The sequence below is a fragment of the Heteronotia binoei genome, chromosome 13 (assembly GCF_032191835.1).
Source record: "Heteronotia binoei isolate CCM8104 ecotype False Entrance Well chromosome 13, APGP_CSIRO_Hbin_v1, whole genome shotgun sequence".
Taxonomy (NCBI): Eukaryota; Metazoa; Chordata; class Lepidosauria; order Squamata; family Gekkonidae; genus Heteronotia; species Heteronotia binoei.
Window position 1 is genome coordinate 38,575,113 of NC_083235.1, and position 5,551 is coordinate 38,580,663.

Consider the following 5,551-nt stretch of genomic DNA (forward strand, 5'->3'; position numbering starts at 1 on the left):
GATATTTTAGCTAAGATCATTCTATTTGCATTTATTTTCATCTTTGAAGATTTTTAATATGAATACTGGAAATTGCTATATTTACTAATTGTAAATTTAAAAAAATTATTAATACAAAAAATAGCATTGACAACAAAGGCCCTGGGATTAAGTTCTTCCAAAGGGTCTGCGGGCAGACCCAACCCAATTGGGATTTCTGCATCAAATTGTATTAGATCTCTGCTCTCCCATATCCATTCCATTTGGTTATTAATGTTCACAGACCAATTAGTCATAAACAAGTAAGAAAAAACACAAAACACATAATCACAAATACAGTATTTACATCATCTCCCATGCTGAAGTTCCTTCTTGTTGACATTCACATGAGGGGCTGGCGTTTCAGGTAAAGCCGCAGCAGCATTTTACCTAGTCTTAAACCACCACTGATGAGCCATGGGTTTTATAACTGCCTGATCCGGGCTTTAATATGCTAGCATTACAGGGAATAACCAAGATTTTGTGTTGCCAAATTTGATTTTAAAATTTGTTTCTCTCCCTGGCAGGATTCTTGCATGTTTAACAGACAGACAGAAGCAACAAGTAGAACTTCACTACTGTGACATACTATCAGTATTGGGTGGTTGTGTTTGTCAAGTCACAGCTGACTTATGACAAGTTTGCAGGGTTTTTAAGGCAAGAGATGTACAGAGGAGGTTTGCCATTGCCTACCTCATCACGACCCTGGTATTCCTTGGAGGAATCCTTTCCAAATACCAGCCAGCTTAGTTTAGCTTCCAAGATCTGATGAGATTGGGCTAACCTGTGCTATCCAGGTCAGGGCAGTGCACATTCCCCTGCTTAATTTCTGCTTGCTGTGCAAACCTTAGGACCTGTGGTCCAAAACCCCAGAAAAGATCCTATTAACGCTAGCCTATTTCACAAAGCGAGCAAGTCATCTCACTAGTCTTGGTATTTTCACCACTTAGTTCTACTTCCTGATGAACCCAAGAAGCTGCCTTACACTGTGTCTGTCATGGTCAGTATTGTCTACTTTGATTGGCAGTGGCTCTTCAGGTTCTCGGGCAATTCTTCCACTTCACAGCACTGACTTCCAACTGATCCTTTTAACTACCAATTTTCCATTCCAACAGAGCTGCTACGCACTGAACACAAAGCGACTACTGCAGCTATCAGAGTTTGGATACCAAATTCAATGGGATGTAGGTAGTGGTCATTAGTTATAATGCAAAACTTGGAAATGAAGGAACTGAGCCAATAGGCTGACACCGTCACCAACTCTGCCATCCTTTGCTGTGCTTTCAAACAATTTCTTGGTGGACAGACATGAACAACCACAGTAATGTAGCGGTTTAAGTGTCTGACTGGGATCTGGGGGACCCAAGTTCAAAATTCCCTTCCTGCCATGAAAACTTGCAGGATGGTCTTGGGTTAGTATTCTGTTAGCCTTATCAAATTTTTATACTGCCTATCCTGGGACCCTGACTAAGAAATGGAAAGGTACTGCAAACTATACCACTGCATATAGGTCTTATATATAGGTTATATAGGTTCCAGAGGGTACTGTGGGATCCCTGGCCCCCTGGTGATTCTCTCGATGACCTGGTTGAGTCCTGGCAACACCAGCTCACCATGGCCATTGATGAGATCGCTCCCTGGCGCCCTCGTTCAAAGCTGGCGCTGTGGTATAACCCAGAACTGTGGCTGATGAAATGGAGGCTCAGACGGCTAGAGAGGCAGTGGCGGTGTACTCGAAAGGAAGCAACCAGAACATCTTATATAGAGTTTATGAGGGCCTATGAGATGGCAGTCAAAGCCACAAAGAAAGCTTACTTTGCGGCCAAGATTGCATCTGCGAATTCATGCCCGGCTCAATTATTTAGTATTATTTGGACTCCTACAACTCTGCCACAAGGCACACCAAATTGTAGGGAATTGGACATTGGTTGTGAGGCTTTTGCAACCTTCTTCGCAGATAAGGTCTCATTGCTCCGCCGCGACCTCCCTGCCACAGTTGAAACATTATGCAAGCTCAAGGCTCCGTGCCTGTTTTCCAGATCAGCTTTAGACAGTTTTACAACACTTAGCCTGGAGAAAGTTGACAGAATTCTCTCTACTGTGCGCCCAGCTATGTATGATATGGACCCTTGCCCATCCTGGCTGATTAAAGCGTGCCAGATGGAGCTTTGATATCCTATATGGGATATTGTAAATAGATCCCTCTCTGAGGGGCTCTTTCCAAGGCCCCTCAAAGAGGCAGTAGTCCACCCCCTCTTGAAAAAACCAACATTAAACCTGGCCGAATTGGCACACTATTGGCCGGTCTTGAATTTACCCTTTTTGAGTAAAATTACTGAGAGGGCAGCAGCGCTGCAGTTACAGAGCTTTCTGGAGGACGCTTCCATCCTAGACCCACACCAGTCCGGCTTTTGCCTGGGTCATGGGACGGAGACAGTGCTGGTCACCCTGGTGGATGATCTCCAGCGACATCTGGATCGAGGCGGTTCGGCAGTGCTGATGTTGTTGGACCTGTCAGCGGCGTTCAACACAGTCAACCATCAGTTGCTGGTCCACCGCCTTGCCGACGCAGGGATTCAGGGGTTGGCCTTGAAATGGCTCTCCTCTTTGGTTGGGGACAAAGGGTGGCAATTGGGGGACAATCGTTCCAGAGACATCCGCTTAATTGTGGAGTACCTCAGGGGGTGGTGATCTCCCCAATGTTGTTTAATATCTATATGCACCCCCTTGCCCAGAGATATGGGCTGGGTTGCCATCAGAATGCTGATGATACCCAGCTCTATCTACTGCTCCAGAAAATTTAGTCCTGGCGTTGCAAGCTGTGGCAGGGTGGCTTAGGCTGAGTCGTCTGAAGCTGAATACGACGACGACAGAGGTCCTTTGCCTGAGTTGTGGCGGTCTGGGAAGGGAAATCCCTCTACCAGCTTTTGATGGGGCACCACTGATACCGGCGCCCAAAGTCAGAAGCTTGGGGGTGCTGCTGGAGCCCACATTGGCAATGGAGGCCCAGATAGCAGCCACTGCGAAATCTGCCTTCTTTCACCTTAGGTGGGTACGACAGTCGGTCCCCTTCCTTGAGCACAGCAACCTAGCAACTGTGATCCATGCAGCGGTCATCTCGAGACTAGACTACTACAATGCCCTCTACATGGGGCTGCCCTTGTCTCGTATCCAGAAACTGCAGTTGGTGCAGAATGCTGCAGCCAGGCTGTTATTGAGTCTCTCTATACAGGAGCACATACAGCCAAGGCTGTGGGAACTGCACTGGCTGCCAATAGTATTCCAGATTCGCTACAAGGTGCTGGTTATCACTTTTAAAGCCCTATATGGCCAAGGACCTGTCTACCTTAGGGACCGTCTCTCCCCATGTTCCCCAGAGGGTACTTAGATCTGGATCGCAGAATTTATTGTCAATCCCCAGGCCGAGGGAGGTGAGACTGAAGGCTATCAGAGAAAGAGCCTTCTCAATTGCAGCCCTCCACTGGTGGAACCAACTTCCAGAAGAAGGGCGGGCCTTGCGGGACCTTGCTCAGTTCCGCAAGGCCTGTAAAATAGCCCTATTTCGACTTGCCTTTAGCTGAATTATAGTATAATGCAGATGCCCAACATCGCTGAACTTAATGAAATCAAAACTAGCACCTAAATTGTTTTAAATCGTTTTAAGCTGTTTTAATATTAATTAGTATTAATGGATTAAAATTTTAATTGTTTATCTACTGTTTTATTATATTAGTTTGTTGTTAGCTGCTGTGAGCTGCTTCGGAAGGGATATAAATCTGATAAATAAATAAATAAATATCTGTTTGCTACAGGTATTATCCTTCTGCCACTGCATTATTTCCTACTGATGTGATACTATTTTTTTCTCTGTATAGTATCTGCATACTGAATCAGGTTTAATATTGTGCTTGTTCAGATTTCTGTAATCCTAGTCAGATCACATTATTTATTAGATGTCTCTATTGATTACATTGATTGACACTGTAATCTACTCGAAGTCTCACGGAGAAAGGTGGACTAGAAATATAGCAGGCATATAAGAGAATGTCCATTAGTTACCCTGGAGGCTCCTGTTCTGTCTCAGCTCCTTACCACTTCTGTTGCCTATGGCAGCATCTGCAAGCGAACATCACACGCTGTCGGCCTGCGTGGCAGTTCAGCCCCTCTCTCCCATTTATCAAGAGAAAAGCGACCAGAAGGGTCTTAGCCAGGGTTCAAGCGGTGGCCCCCGAGCCTCAACCAGATAAACACTGCAGTTCAGGTATGCATTTGCGCAGACTGCAGGCGGAGAAATCAGCCGGCAGATCTCTCTGGATCTGGCTGCCCTTTCTTAACCGGGCCCAGTGTTGCTGCTAAACCTTTTTGGACTGAGGTCCCCGTGCAGCGAAACAAAGCAACGTTTCTTTGCCGCACAGCGATGCGTGCAGACGTGCCTCCCTCTCTGCACCCTCGCCGCGTCCAAGCCGGAGCCTTCCCCAGCTATTTGCTGCTTTCTATGCTGTGCTTGCAAGGACGCGCCCAGCCCACCTCCAGCTCTTCTTGCAAGCAGCATTTTATCCCCTGCACACAAGCTTGAGGGCAGAAACTGCAATCAGCGAAAAGGGGGGGGGGGGTTATTTGGGGCCTGGTATATATAAAAATCCCGACGCATGGCAACGTGGGGGAGGGGGAGGGTTCTTCGTCTCAGCTGGGGAAGGCTGCCATTTCTTCTGCCCGCTGAGCTGCCAAACCCGACCTTCTTTGGTGGGCAAACAGGCAGGCAACTTAATCGTCCGGCCGTCCCAGACTGCGATTGCCTCCCCCCACACCCCGCACAATGGAGGCGGAACTACCAAGGCCCTCGCGCGCCCCTTTCCGGTGGGGCTGGGGGAGGGGAGGGGAGTGCGGATGGAAGAGGAACGTGACAGTTCTCGCTAGAGAAATCCGCTCGTGGGTTGATCCCAGAGTCCCGACCCCCGCAGGGCCAAAGGCACCGACCACTTCCAACAGCGCCGACGGTGCGTCTCAGTGCCTCCTAGCGGAGGAGCAGCAGGCCACTGGCAGGGGAAGGCCGAGCCCTCCCCCTCTTTCCTCTGTTTAAAGTAATTCGGCAAAGGAAGGCGAGCCCCGAAAAACAAAAAGCGGCTTGTGAAAGGGAATCCCTTTCCATCCCCCACTCCAGCAAGCCGTGACGCCGAGGTCCAATTTGAGGCACGGACGGGGTTCGAACCCGCGATCTTCGGTTTACGAGACCGACGCCTTACCACTTGGCCACCGCGCCTGACGGGCTAGCAGCACGCCAAAGCAGCCAGTGGAAGGCAGGTTCCGGGTTCGTGTTCCCTCTCTGCGCGGGCGAGCGCTCCCGGGAGGAGCAGGCGGCGCAGGTCGTCGTCCCTCTCCTGGCCTCCTTTTCGTCGCTTGCATGGAAGAGCTCGGCGGGGGAAATTTGCAGAGGCAGCGAAGACGCGCGGCGCTTGCCGACCATTCATTCGCCCCTCCGTCCATCCCCGGGTTCCTGCTCCAGCCCCGGCGGGTCGTTCCAAAATGGGCGACG

At 49.3% G+C, this 5,551-nt stretch overlaps 1 non-coding gene across 1 annotated transcript; it reads right to left on the minus strand.

Annotated features, from left to right (window-relative positions):
* Nucleotides 1-5,206: 5,206 nt before the first annotated feature.
* On the minus strand, nt 5,207-5,278 carry TRNAT-CGU (transfer RNA threonine (anticodon CGU)). Its single transcript has one exon. It is a non-coding gene; the product is annotated as a tRNA-Thr (tRNA).
* Nucleotides 5,279-5,551: the final 273 nt, after the last annotated feature.